Genomic DNA, 15,765 nt, shown 5'->3' on the forward strand with positions numbered 1-15,765 from the left:
TAAGAGCAAGCATAGTGTGCCATCAAACACTCAATTACATGTTGGGGCTCAAATGCTGACACCTAAGTCCAGGTTTGCTGTGGACTGTAGGCTGCTCTTTTTTCCGTGGTATAAGCTAAGGGCTTACAGGTGGCACTGAAGATTGAGTCAGCTGCTGAGAGCTACAATTTTCTGTCCAGAAAGACAATGTCAAAAAACTCCAAGCTGAAAGGGAAGTAAAACAGGTCATGTTGAAGAGAAACATGTGTGTTTTCTGCACTTATCTATTGGTCTACTCCGTATATTTATGGGAAAAGAGACAAAATTTTGAAGTTTTAGATCATGTACTATTTATTGATTAATTCTTCAAAGAAATTAAAATATAATTTTTTCTTGTGATTGGAAATGTGATTGATGATAATTCATTTATTACACAGTGTCTAATTAATTTGATAAATTGGTTAATTTGTGTCTCACCCCCAAGACTGTCAAAAGTATCCCTCCCCTTGGGGTCGAAAATGAAATCAATAGAATTTGGCTTTTTTGATAAAACTTTGAAAAAAGCAGGTCAAGTAAATGATTACATAAGTATTCAGACCCTTTACATGAGTATTTTGTAGATGCACCTTTGACCACAATCCAAGCACTAAGTCTGTGTGAATATGTCTCAATCAAACTGGAACATCTGGATGTTGCAATTTTTTTCAATTGTAAAACAGCTCAAGCTTATTTTAAGCTTTGTAATGATACTTGGGGATCAGTTATGGACAGATCTTTCCAGGTCCGGCCACAAATACTCGATTGGATTGAGATCTTGGCTTGTCTAGACCAGAATATTCCCCTTCTTGTCTTTGAACCGTTTCTGTGATAGGATTTGGCTTGCAACACACAGCTGCAGCAAGTTACTGGCAATCAGTGAGGACTTAAAAGCTAGAGCTTCATTCTCTGGTTGTCAGGTCATTCCTAACTAATCCCCGTTCATGCTCTCACGGCTGTCTCCCGTGCTGCCGATCTCCTTATGTGTCCCCACATGCTCCAGCGCCATCTCCTTTTCCACGCCGGCCTTCTCTCCACTATATCCCTTGCTCCTCCCTACCTGTCGCCGTAAGTCAGTGCACCTTTCTGTCCACTTGATCCCAAAGGGGCTCCCTGAGTCAGCCTGTGAGTTGGATGCAAACCCCAACAACCAGCTTTTACCCTGCTACCGGAACCAGTGCTGGCCAATGGCTTATCACCTGCTTCCAGAACCAGTGTCCTCACCTGCGTTTGTGTAAATGTTTGTCTGCTGCTGGACCCCAAGTAAACTTTATTTTGGAACTCTGTGATTTTTGCGAAATCTTGCGTTGGCCTGTTGGTCTGACCTCAGAACCATAACAGAGAGACCCAGCCACCAGAGGACCACGCAACAGTCATCCCCGCAGACTTCCACCCTCAAGCGGATGGAGTTCCAAGGCCCGCTTCCTGAGTTGTAGGGCTCGGCAATTTTTGGCTCACCTACGGGTGGTCTACCAAATCCACCCAACCGGATTTATTGGTTTTTTTTTTTTTTTTTTTTTTTTTCAGGAGCCATCCCCCGGGGGATGCTGTTAGGGTTCTGCTTGTGGCAGCTGTGCTTTTGTGAACGCACAGCTGCAGCAAGTTACTGGCAAGGAGCAAGGACTTAAAAGCTGGGGCTTCTGTCTCACTGAGTCATTCCTCATGGGTTGTTGTCTTGTTGGGAAATGAATATTCTCCCGAGTTGTAGTTCTTGTCCAGATTGAATCAGCTCATTCCCAGGATTTGGGGGATAATTTGTCTGTACTCATTTCCCTTCTACCTTCACAAGCCTTCCGGGGACTGCCGCGGAGAAGCATCCCCATGGTGTGAAATTGGCACCATCATGCTTCACAGTGGAAATGGTGTGCTTGTGGTGATGTGCAGTTTGGTGTTTGCCAAACATAGCGTCTAGTCTGATGAGCAGAAAGCTTTTTTTTTTTTTTTTTTTTTTTCCACTCATCAGACCAAGATCCCATTTATGACTTAACCTTGAGCAAATTCCAGGTGAGATTTTATGTCATTTTTTTTTTTTTTTTTTTTTTCCCAATAGCCTTCTCATTGCCACTTGCTCATACAGCAGTCGATCTTTTCTTTGAGTTGCCAGGAGTGGTCTTTTGTCTTCATGTTGCAGTTTTAGATATATTGATGAAAGGAAGACTAGACCTCCCAGACACAGGTGTTTTATACCACAATCACTTGACTCACTTTAGCTGCAATCAGGTCATCTCTAATTTGGACACTGCTGGCAAAAACTAGCTAGCCTCTGTTGAATTAAATAAGTCAAAAAGGGGATGAATATTTATTTAATCCACCTAAAGGCTACTAGGAGTACTACACAGGTTGGTTATTCAATAGAATGAATGATGAAAGGATGAAATGTGCAGAATCAGCTTATTTGCAGAAATTCAAGTAAAATTGTGCGTTCATATGTTGATTTCTGATTAAACAAAAAATGGTGATGACAAGGATGGACAATGTAGCAAGAAAGCGAATAAGTGTAACCGGTCAGCTGTGGCTGCGACATCCCGGAGGAAATACTAAGTATTACACCTACACCCCAACCAGATACCAGCAACCTTTTTGGGAATTCACTTCACACAAAATGTAGCCAGATAACAATGGCAAGTGTTATTCACTACGAAGCAACAGGAACCAACTCACAAGGGCTGTAATCCAACAGGAGCCTAGTCACAGAGATTATTCACTGCACAGCAAGCAGGAGCCACACCATAGACCAAACTAAATACAGAAATAAGAAGGCAGAGAAATAAACACAATAATGAAGTGGAAGTTGTCTCACAATATAGCTGGAGCTACATGAAAAAATAGCAAGCACCTGATGGCTTACAGATTAGCACATACTAAATATCACTAGATGAAGGGTTTTAAGTGTTTTAACCTCAAAATAAAGGTGCGTAAAACACAGTGGTTACACTAACTTACTCGACTTCTGTAGTTTGCCTTAGGTTTCCATTCTGATCAGTGCAAGATCCTGGTTTGTAACCTCAGTTAAGTTTAGTCTCTCAGGAATGTTGTTCTCAAATGCCCTTTCCCCTTCTGTTCAACTGAATTCAAGTCGATAAAATCCAAGACGATAACTTGGCGTGCTGTTTTCTCACCGCCGGCACAGCTAAGTTATACAGGAGCTTGCTATTTGGTGTTTGCTGTGTGAATGCAGTTTGAAAGAACATCGAGGAATCCTGTGCTGCGAGCTACCGTTGCCACGTCATGTCACATGATCATACGGCTACCTAAAAATGATAGGGCCAGTGTTTCACATCACATTTACATAAAAATGTATCTTGCACTGTACAATTTGGATTCATTTACATTAGTTTGTAAGAATAAATTCTCACTCTGACTACCTTTTTGGGTGGCTTTAACTCAGTTGGTAGAGCAGGTCTCCCTTCACATGGAAGGTTGTCAGTTCAATCCCCCTCCTCTTGTCTGCATGTCAAAGTGTCCTCAGGCAAGACATTAAATCCCTAATTGCTCCCTATGGCTTGGCAAGTGTTTTGCATAGCAGCTCTGCAACCATCCGTGTGTGTGAATGGTAACCAGTGAAAGGACTTTGGAACAACAAGGTGATTCAAGTGCTTTGTTAGTGGGGACCAATCGACATGAACAAGCTTTTTACACATTCTTGTCAAATCAGCTAGTATATATTGACCCTAATTTCATTTTTTTAAAGCATCAAAAGGGGAAACACAACCAAGGTTGGGTGGGGGCTACCTTTTACAGCCATTATGTATCCATATATTTTGTTTTTCACCCCATTACCCTCCGTCTCAGACACTCAGCGATACTAAGACTCACGCAATGACACCATCATTTTGACTTATAGTGGCACAATGGAGTTTTTTTTTAATATAAGCTTTTACATTGACAGCGCAGCTTCGAATTGAATTAGCTGTCCAATGGTTTGAAAACTAACAATTCTTTTGTAACTCTTTAAAGTTTAATGAAGATGTAGTTCCTTGGAGTTTCAAATCAGCCACTCCCATAGCAGAAGACCTTGTGGGGGGAGGGGGTTGAGCATAAATCTTTACCCACTGTGACTCAAAGTGAAAAGGCGCAGCACAAATGACAGCTTCATTTCAGCGTAGCCGTTGAGATGGGCCAGTCAGATGATTAGTGTTCAGACAGGGTTGTCTGGCCTGTGCTTTAGTCAGAGCCTTGTAGATAAATGTCATAGTCAGCGTTCAGGCAGGTGCTGAGGGGTTTCAAGATGCTCCTTTGGAGAGAATGATAATATCTGATTTCAACTCCATACCCTAGTCCTCACCTCCATCCAAACACCTCTGTTCATCCTCCTTGTCAGTAAATCAGCTATGTTTGCTCCCAGTGAGGTTCACTTCTGCCTCCCAGCTTGACTTCCAGTGGACTGGGTACCTGTAGTATCTATCACTGTTATTGGCCCCTTTCTGTCTAGACAAGCTTGGTGTGGTTCTAAGGTTATTTTAAAAGCAGCATGTTTTTTATGAATTCTGAGTGGGCGGTTGCTGGCACACTGACTGCATGTAAAATTAGTCCCTGTGGGGTTTTGGCTTTATAAAACCTTCAGCATGATGTAGTTATTTTATTTATTTATTGATTTGAGCTCTCCCCCCCCCTCCGTTTTTGTACAGAGCTTAAATTTTCATATGAATCGTCATATAAAGCTAATTAAAAATGAAGGGGTTTCCTCTTATTCCATTCAATGATTCTTACCAAATTGAAACTTTGGAAATGTTTTCATCTTATTGTACTATCTTAATTTTAGTGTGTGATAAGTAATTTGTCCATGTTCTTCCCATGCCCGCGTTTGTTTTCTACCTTCCACAATCATAAAATAATCAAGTTAATTGAAGACTTTCAAATTCCTGTAGGTGTAAATAAGATAGTAAATAGCTGGAAATCTCTGTATGTGATTGACTGACAGCCGTTTTGGTTAACCGCTACCTTTTATCATATGCCAGCAAATCCTGTCTCAAGTCCTTTCCCATGTGACGGGCAGCCATTGTAGACAAAGAATGTGTGAACACATCCGAAACGTATTCAAACTTGTTTTTTTTTTTCAAAAATCCTTACACAATGCTTTTGTATCTATACCTAACTAGGTATTCTACAGCATTGAAGTAAAACATCAATGCTAAAATATTTAATATTCCCTACTCGGTTTTCTTGGTTTTCTTGGTTTTCTACTCTTGAAGATTACCAGATTGTTTTCTTAGCTGGTACAAGTCACAAAAGAGGAAAGACAACTGTCATTGCTAGGTTTAGGTCCAGGCACTTGCCATTCCTTTTTCATGTAATCTATTCTGTTACTTCAAGTCCAATAGGTTTAATAAATGGAGAATAAAACTGTTTTGTCTTGAAGGTTTAACGTTTTGTCAAACTGTTCGATGACAATTTCTTTGTTTTCAATGCCTTAATTATAATTTTAATTTGAATCTGGTTTCGTTTTTATTATAGATTCCTTCTGAGGGGCATGTTTGACCAGCACATGTTTATCCTTCAACAGAAGCAAATCATAATGACTTTGCTACAAGTCTGTCATAAGATTTCACTTTAGTAACAATGGGATGGGTTAACAGACAACCTGAAAATTTAATGTCGGCAGACATGGTTGTTGACCATGCAGAGGCAAAAAACTTAGGTCATGAGGAGCTTTGAGAACTCTGGGGACTTGTAATTGAATTTTGGCCATATCGTCCTTGAGCATCATTATATTATTCCACATGTTCTGACAGGAGAAAGAAACCAAAGCGTTGGTATCCAGCCTCTGCAGCACATCCCCGCCCCTCCGCTGTCACCTCCCAGCTGCACTTTATATGCTTTGGCACAGGAGATCATTTCATCAAAAATGAATTCATAAAAAAAAATGCTAAGGGCATAACAGAGGACAGCTTTCAAGGGGAATTTGAATACAACACCTGTCCCAATATAATATGAGATAGGACGCTGAGCCTGTCGCAAACCATGTCTGCCTCACTGATCTATCCTCAGGATGATATACTGACATTTATCCTTCACTAAGACAACTACAGCAGGAAAGTATTATATGATTAATAGTTTCAGGAGACACTCAACAGCAGAATTTTAGAGATATAGGTTTATTCCTAAAAAGCATTGGATGTTGACTGCAGTGATCAAGATCATATTGATAATCCTGTCTTAGCACATTAAGGCTGATAGTATGACAGCAAAATGAGTTCTGCATATAAGCTCTAGGAAGATTGTGCAATTATCAGCCTTCCAACAGTGAAATGCACATGACATTATCACACTCAAAATTGCATGTGCCATAGAAGATGGCAAATTCTAATTAATACATAAAACACACAACCAGGTGAACATTTATTAAGACTTTTCATTTTGTTACAAATGGAATGGATTAGATTAGTACCACCACCTCGCAACGAGTGATTCCTTGTTTGAACCTGATTTGAGTAGAATTCAGATGTTCTTTAACGTCTACTTATATTCTCCAATATTTGCCCACATAACCCCAAAAAATCAGTGGGTTAACAAAATATTTTACAATGTACGTAGATGTGATGAGATAATGACCAGTTATATGTCTCTCTATGTCTTAATGTGACCCTGCGATCACCAGGCCTGGCTGATCCAGGGTGACTCCATTTCCAATGTCAAATGCCATTGGCTCCAGAAACCCCATGTGTAAAATTAGCATGCAAACTAGGACTAACAGAAAATCGTAGTTTTATTTATAACCTCATATTTAGATCATTTCTGACTTTTTAAATTATTTAGTTTCTTGGGAGCGTTTTGCTAATCATATATATATATATATATATATATATATATATATATATATATATATATATATATATATATATATATATATATGCGCATATATGCATCTGTATATATGCATCTGTTCATATTTATAATAATGTTTACACTATCATTATTTCTTATAAATACATATCTAAATGCACTGCGGACAGCAAAGTAAGAATTTCATGGTAAAGTGAAAAACGTTTCCACACTGTACATATGACAATAAACACTTTGAATTGAATCTTGAATCTATCTTTACAAATTAAAGAAAAATAGTGAATTTCAGTGCAATGTAGATAAAGTATTCAAAATAATTCAGTTGGATTATATTTTCATACCATGACATTCAGGGTTTCCAAAAGCTACAGGGTGTTTGAACCACCAGAGTTTCCTCACATAAAACATCAGAGGAACTATCTATTTGTTTGTGTATTTATTCATTTATTTTCATCCATTATTTGCCATTCTGGATCAATTGGAAGGGAAAGCATACCTGTAATTCGATGGTCCTCAGTTCTCAGCCCTTCCTATATACATATTGAAGTGTCCTTGGGTAAGACTCTGGAACTTACTGTTGCTGTTGATGGTCTTGTTCGCATCTAGGATGGAAACTGCCTCCATTGATGTGTATGAATGGAAGAGCCTTGAAAACCGCAAAGTGATGAATAGGCTACTTAGTTTGAGACCTTTATTTATTAACTTATTATTCATTTGAGTAAGTAAGTGAGTAATGTTACTTAGTAACTTAAGTATTTCATGAGTAAACTAGCAATATATTACCTCAGAATGAACAAGACTTGTATTTCATATAACAGATAGAACTTCTTTGTCATAAGCATATTCCTAGTGGTTTGCCCAAAGGAATAAAAAGTAAAGTGACCGAAAAATCAGATGAACCTGGTGAAAAATGTCTCTTTTAGAAACCCATTTTCATCCAGACAAATCATTCAGTTCGGAAAACATGGGGTATGTTACGGGACAGTATGGTTTACAAAGGGTAATAGACAAAAAAAGTAAGTTTAACAGCTTCTGACCTTTTTTCGGGAGTTTGTTCCACCACTGAGGAGCCAAGACCAGTTTGATCGGCAACCAGGAGTGGACAGTCGCCGAGAGGTGGCAGATCAGAGGGGACCGGTAGAGACATGTGGCTTGACCATATCCTGGAGATAAGGATGAGACTTGGAGGGAGAGTTGCTCCTGCGCCAATCACCCTGTAAACATTACAGTGTCCTTGACTTGAAGACGCCCAACGTGGGGTTCGAACCCACGAGATGAAGAGTGTCATGCTTTACCAACCTAGCTAGCTAGGCTGTCAAAAGGAATAGATGCATATTAACTTCTGGAGATTTGAGAAGAATCAAACATGACGCTACCAGGAAGCCATTATCCTCCAGTGCTGCCATATTTCACAACTGCAACCTACCTGCAGTGTCAAGAACTACGAGGTGTTCAGTTCTCAGAGACATGGCCAAGGTAAGAAAGGCTGAAACCAGATCACCTCTGAACAAGACACATAAGTTGAAATGTCAAGAATGGGCCAAGAAAAATCTGAAACAGATTTTTCATAGGTCTTGTGGACTGATGAGATGAGAGGGACTTTGGATGGACCAGATTGACGGGTCTGTGGTTGGATCAGTAACAGACATAGAGCTCCACTTTGACTCAGACACCAGCAAAGTGGTGCTGGGGAACTGTTATGTGCAGGTATTATTAAAGACGAGCAAGTTGGACCTTTATGGGTTGAAAATGGACTCAAAATCAACTTTCAGTTCTACTGGCAATTTTTAGAAGACACTTTCTTCAAGCAGTAGTAAAGGAAAAAGTCTGCATCTTCCAAGAGGACTTTGATTTTTATGCATGACAACGCTCCATCACATGCATCATAGTACTCACTGTGTGGCTGGACAGTAAATGCCTTAAAGATGGATAACTTATGACATTGCCCCCTTCTTCAGCTGACTCAAACCGGGAAATTTTCAATTAAGGTAAACAGCAACCTCTCTGAGCAGTGTCTGAGAAGCTATGGGTGCAGCTGCACAAAAACTTGATTCTGACCAGATCAAGAAATTGACTGACTGTGAATGGAAGGCTTGTGACTGTTATCGAAAAAAAGGATGGCTATATTGGTCACAGAGGTTATTTATCGATTTATTTATCTATTTATTTATTTATTTAGTTTTATTTCAGAGAAGTTTATTTGTAAATTTTGAGTTTGTTTATCATCGTCACTTTAACAGGTGAAAATGAACAAGTGATATTGGAAATTCTTTGTTTTTCATCTCGTTGCATAATAATTCTGCACACTGATAGTTGCCTAATAATTGTGTACAAATAGATATTCTCTTACAAAAACCAAGACTTTACATTTACTACTTAAATTTTAAGGTTTGAGGGTCTGTTAACATTCTAGATTGACCAAGAGCACTGTAGTTGTACAATAACAAAATGAACCTGCAAAAAAAAAAAAAATCAAATACACTAATAACTGTGCACACAGTGTAAATGAGCTTCTATGAATGGATGGCATTCATGTTTGGTAATTGCATCCAGTCAGCACACATGAGATCCAAAGAAGCTGACAGTTCAGTTTGAGCATAAGCTTGACCTTTTTATTTATTTATTTTTTAATTTTTTTTTTAATTTTTTTATTTTGTTTACGAGGTACTTCTTTGATTAATGCGCTCTAATTTCGCCAAGAGAAACAAACTAACTGGCAAGAACACTTCAAAGATCCAAATATCTGCTCGGAGTGAAGAATGAGCCGATGCCTCTCCAGGGGTCAAGCTGTCTATCAGCTCTTTCTCTCCACTTGACTAACTTGCATACTTAATGTGGTAATGCGGGAGCTGATGTATCTTTAAGAAGCCGGTGGAAACTCTTCTCTGTGCCACACCCCCCTCTGCAGGATCCAGAAGAGACATCCACACTTCAGGCACCTCTCTTCTCTGCGAGTGAAAATCATTTTTTTTTTTGCTCAAACTCTCTTGACCTCGCTAAACTGTGTTATTCACATGAAAGTCTTGCTGGGAGAATCCTGCATTCCCACGTCTCTAATCCACACTGCTGGTTGACAGAGACTGGATTGTAAATTGTAAATCAGCTTGGAATTAATCTTTCTCAAACTGGGGGTTTTGAGAAAACCCAGGGGTTTCTAGAGGGCCATCAACAGGATGAAAAATGGTTTGATTTCATTCACTCATTCGCTCGCTCACTCACTCACTCACTCACTCACTCACTCACTCACTCACTCACTCACTCACTCACTCACTCACTCACTCACTCATACTTCCATTGGCTATACTGCTAATCGGAGGTGACATTGGGCAAGAGATGATGAATTGTGGACTGGTCGCAAGCCCATCACAGGGCCGCATATAGGGACTTCCAACTGCCCACCAGATTTACTGTAAATAAATACACTACAAAAGGATTTAAAATGAAGCACATCATCATCATCATCATCACCGGCATTGTCCCAATGCGTATAAAGGGCAAAATAATTCACAGTTAAATATGAAAAAGAAAAAAAAAAAGGAAATAGAGTCCTTCATATAATGAATTGTTGTGTCTTTCGTTAATATTATAGTAAATGAAGAAAGTGTGTGTTAACTACAGGTGGTATCTGCATGGGCAAAGATCTCTGACAGCAACGTAAAAGAAGAAGCAAATCCTCATCCTCTATCGAATGATCTGCAGGTTGCAAAGCTTTCTAATCAGACGGCAATCTCCCCCCAAGGGCTGGTATCACATGGATCTTTTTGACTGGAAAAATGTGAGGCATTTAGCGCTGCTGACTGAGGTGTCAATCAGATACTGCCAGAGGGTTGGTTATTTTTATTTTTTTATTTTTTTATACCTATGAAGTTTAAATGTGTCTTTACTGTCTCCTCAGTGGGTGCAATGTCAGGTAAAACAGATGTCTGAATCGCAGTCTGACATTTTGTGTCATAAAAATGTACAGACCTCAGGAGCCCTTTCATTTGCTGAAGTATGTTCTTTTCATCAGTCACACCTAATAACAACAATAGCATGACTGACAGGAGCTGCCAGAGGACGAGAGTAGGTCACCTGCTGGGTGAGAGATCTGACTCAACAGCCAGCGTCAGGTTGATTTGTGGCATGTGGGATTTTTATGATCTCAAAACAGCAGACTTAATTTTTATACCTCTGTACTTAAAATTGAGAATAGGGTTGCATGAAGAGTGTCGTACCAAAATTAGATGCACTCTGGACACTGAAATAGTGTTTTTTTTAATTCTTTCTACCTTTTCTTAAACCAGTAAAAAAGTCAAATATAATGTTATAAAGTCATGTCAGTTTGTAGGGTCAAGATCTTCGATGTCACATTTTCTGATTATTGAGTATACAATAAGAAATACAAGGCAAGTTCCATTATGATGGATATTCAATCAGAGGTATGTTAAGCAGAAGTTTACCTGAATAAACTAAGTGCTGATGGCTGAAGATATTCTTATTTTCCATTACCAAGAAAAGAACCTGCAGGTGTAAAGGTAATCTGCAGATCGAGTTTACAGGAACCGATGCAGAATGTCTGTACTTATATACTTGCCCTTGGTGATGAGAACCCTCAGTAATAAACCTGTTGTTGCAAACATAATAGAAAAACCTCCGTCCCTCTGTCTCAACACGGTGCCAGTGTAGCGTGGCTGCTAGATTGGCCACAAGCAGAATTTAGAGCCCATGAAATATGGAAAAGGACACACAATTGGACTGCAGCCTGGCCACCAACTCAGGCCTGAGGCAGGGGTCCCAAAACGTCAACTCTCTCTTCTTCCTGCATGTCTCTATTTTCCCCCAACACACTCTCCTTGTAGATTACCCCCCACATGTTGTTTGCTTAATTGAAAACACGCTCTTTAGCCACTATAATAAAATGAGGCCTGATTGCCAGAGTTTTTCAGGTGAAGTACTTGTAATTCTTAAACCTGATGGCAGGGTTATCTAAAGATAAATCTTAAAATACCAAGATTAAAATGCATTCTAAAAAGTATTTAGCATCAGAAGGTTTGACAGGGGACATTTTGGCTCCATCCAAAAGGCTCTTGCCAAGCACCAGAATGGCTGCCAGCCTCCACAGCAATCTCTGCCACCTGTGATGGATGGCCCAGTGCATTAGGCTACACAAACACAGCTGTGATTCAACACTGCCATCATGGTGAAGAGAAGAATCTGTGTGCAAGAGATAGACAGAGGTTTTAGAAGCTTTCATATTACTTTGAGTTGAGAGCTGATTCAAAAGCATAGAGCAATTAGTTGTGGTCGACCATGGCTGTGCCAGATAGGTCTTTACCCCGACAGAGAAATAACTGAGCAAAACCTTTGAACTGCCTCTTTCTTTTAGTCAAGCCCTGTTTAGAAAGACGTCCGGCTAAATTTCAATTTCCATTTCGATTATAGTGACTAGACAATTTCGAAGACCACTTGCAAGATCAATAAAAATGTTTATAAATGGAAGCACTCAAAGAGTTTTAAACAAATTTTGGATATTCCATTCATACCTTTCCACAGAACAGAATCACACTTTCTCACTAGAGAACAGATCAAATAAATGATCATTGGCTTTTAAACTCCTATAATCTTTGATCTTTTATAATAAAATCTTCAGGGATCATTTGAAGACACTGCATTGAGCTATGTTTTCCAATTTTACATAGATTTCTCAAGATACCCACCTCTTAAAAGACCATGGTGCAGGTTTATTAGGTTTATTTTACAGCCATTTGATGGAGGGATGTGTACCATAAATGACGACATGAACGTTCACATTGGTGTGATGGTTCAGCCATGTCACTTTAACAGTGGTTGTTTCTTGCTGATTGAATTAGTTTCTTAGTGCAATTCAAACAATCGTAGCATGAACACATGTCCAATCCTATCACTTGAACAGTGCACAGATCTATCCAGTCGAAGAAGTTATCCCGGTCGATAACATTGTAGAGGCACAACATTCTACTTTTTGCATTATGAATCAGACACAGATGGCTTTGGGTCAGGGATATTTTGGTAACTGTCATCATTAAGTTCAAAAGATACTGTAGGACTCATTATAAACATTATTGATAATAATTGATTTCAATATTTTCAGATTGTATTTATCATAATGGTTTGGTAAGTTGCTTGCTAAAGGGTTTACACATGTTAATATTCACCTACAATGGTAATATTTTAGCAGTTGAGGAGATGATGAAATGAGTAGAACTCAAACAGGTACTTTAGAGCTGTTAAATGATCCTGTGGCTTGTCAGTCTGCTGTCAGAGAAGATGACGAATAATTATTTATATTACCAAATGAGTAAAAGTGGGGAAAATATGGTGAAAAAATGTTAGAATATCAAAGATTGTTTTCTGTACTGGTAAAAACTTGGCAGAATTGTGCAGCATGAGTGTGTTGTCCTAGGAAAGTATTGTACGCAACTCTAGCCCTCTGGGATGTGACTGGTTTGTGTCAGTAGCATATTTTCCACTTTGGAGTATTTATTTGAGTCACTCTCAAAGTAATTCTATGTTTAGATAAGCACCACATGACCATGATAAGCGCATGGCCATGCAGTTGTAAGAAAGTAACCTGCAGCATACATGCCAGCATGACGTGCTTATGTACCTGAACTAGATTAAAGCAATTGTTTTAAACATTGGCGTGCCTGGATGCCATTTCTTGTGTCCAAGTGTACAACAAATATTGGAGGCACTGCTGGGATGAATAATGTTGTACTAAGCATGACAACAAGAACACAAATTACAGTTTAGCGGGAGAGGGAGCGCAAAGCATTGGGGTGTGGCTGTGGCTGTTCAAAAACACACACACTCTCTCTATGGCTCTGGAGTTCAGAATCAGAATTGGAAAAAAAAAAGTTTATTTGTCAATTGGGAGGAACAAGGGGTTGCTGCATCAAATTGTGAACATTAATAAATAAACGGGTGAATATATATAATATATATAATATAGGAATTATAAACACTGTACATAATTGTGCAAATTGTACCATTGGAATAGACTGTGAAGTAAGCTGTGCTCTGCATTTATATAATAAATATATCATGAGCGGCATTACATTCGGCGGGGGGCTGGTAAGGCGATGAGGGGTTTACAGGGCTGCTGGGAATCGAGGAGTTGGAAACCTCTGGGGACAAAGGTTGCCCTTCTCTGGGTTTTGCAGGCGGGGCAGCGAAGTCTGTGACCTGAGGGGGGCCACTCTAAGAGCGGATGTAAGATGTAGGACTGGTAGGAGCGAGGTCTTAGGGGTTGGCCAGTTATTTTGGAGCAGACCAAGGTGGTACGCTCCGGGCGATTCCTGTCGTGTTAAGTGATTGAATGGAACCAACAGGTGAAGGAGAAGGTCAATATGTTCTCAATGAAGGCGTAATAGAATATGGTTAGGATTGTGCCGCTAACCTCAGCTTCCTGAGGAGGTACTGCTGTTGGTGCCATTTCCTGATGATCTCCTCAGTGTTAGAGGAAAACCTCAGGAGATTTTCAAAGACAGTGCCCAGGTATCAATACTCCTTCACCTTTTCTACTGGCTTCCCCTTATATAGTGGTGGTGTTTGCTTCTGTCAGTTGCCAAGTGGAGAACATAATAACCATGTCCTTAGTCCAGGAGGCTTCAAGCCAGACCGTGAAGTCCTTGAGCGGTGAACCGTGGTGAAGGACTAGACAATAGGGACAGGACAGTGTTGTTGGCAAACTTCACCAGGTGGCAGTCCTGTCGGTTGGACCTGCAGTCGTCAGTGTGGAAAAGCAGAGGGGACAGGATGTAGCCTTGAGGTGAAGAGCGTGTCGGAGGGGACATCGTTCACCGGGAAGGAAGGAAGTGAGGAAGCTGATGATACACTGGATGAGGTAGTGGAAACAGGTCATCAGCTTCTCCCCAGTATGTACAGTTGCAGGGTGAAAATGCGGTCATCCATTGGCCAGGAATCAAATACAGGCCTCCTGGGTGGCAGGCGAGTATTCTACCACTGAACCACCAATGCTATATTTGGTGGTAGGTAGTTTGTCACAGAGACTGGTTTTTGAGATCAGCTGAAAAGATATTTGGAAACTTAAAAATCCTTTGTGAAAATGTCATCATAAAGTATTTAATAATCAATTTAATTGCTAAATCTGTTCCAACTTAATGATGAAGAGGAAGATGTCGTTATGTCTTATTTAAGGACAAGGCTAAAATCACTTAAGCCAGCAACCAAAGATACTGAAAATTGTGTTTGGAGCACACACAAGTCAACATCCAGATATTATATTAAGACTTAAGCTTGGAAGATAACAATGCACAACTCCAATTATATAGTAATGCTCTGCAAGATGAAGTTAGGAGGCTGAATTTGAAAGACTGAAGAATGCACCTTCCAATCAGGCTTCAGCTACTCAATATGGTATGTCTGCAAGTGTGAACTGGTCTCCAGAGTTGGCTGAAGGTGAAATTAAGAGTACATTTCAAGGAAACAGGTCTTCAGGTCTGTACTAAAGAAATACGATAATAATGAGTTGCCCCTAAGTTAAATTATTCAGTAGAAAATGCCCAGGTTAGTTATTGCTGTTTTCTTTTATCTATTTGCATCTATTTGATATTAAAGTCCTAAAAGAATACAAACTACAGACAGAATTCCAGATTAGGCAGCAACACAATCAGAAGCTAGAGTTGGTGTTTCAGAGCATTCATATTTTAGGTTTGAAACCGAAGATCTTTAGAGCACCTGTTGCACAGTTCAAGAAAACAAAACAAGCTTTCTGAAACACTTTCAGTTGCTAAGAAATGTATGACTGACATCTAGAAAATGGTAGCTTAATCTCAACAACCACCCATCAAGCATGGTTGAAAAGCAGGGGGGAATGCAAAACCTGTCGGTAGCAGCAAAAGTGACCTTGCTTTGAATGTGGGTTGGCGGGCTACTTCTCAAGGGGCTATAGAGTACAAATTCCTGAGTAGGAAGTTCTTGAACCAA

The 15,765-nt window shown here is 39.7% G+C and overlaps 1 protein-coding gene across 1 annotated transcript in view; it reads left to right on the top strand.

The window, feature by feature from the left end:
- tsnare1 (T-SNARE Domain Containing 1) overlaps positions 1-15,765 on the top strand; it is a 138,079-nt gene that overhangs the window by 79,604 nt on the left and 42,710 nt on the right. The gene's annotated exons all lie outside the window — the stretch shown is intronic.

Source organism: Fistularia commersonii, chromosome 11 (genome assembly GCF_037954325.1).
Source record: "Fistularia commersonii isolate RoL2024-O1a breed Wild chromosome 11, RoL_Fcom_v1.0, whole genome shotgun sequence".
In the NCBI taxonomy this organism is placed as follows: Eukaryota; Metazoa; Chordata; class Actinopteri; order Syngnathiformes; family Fistulariidae; genus Fistularia; species Fistularia commersonii.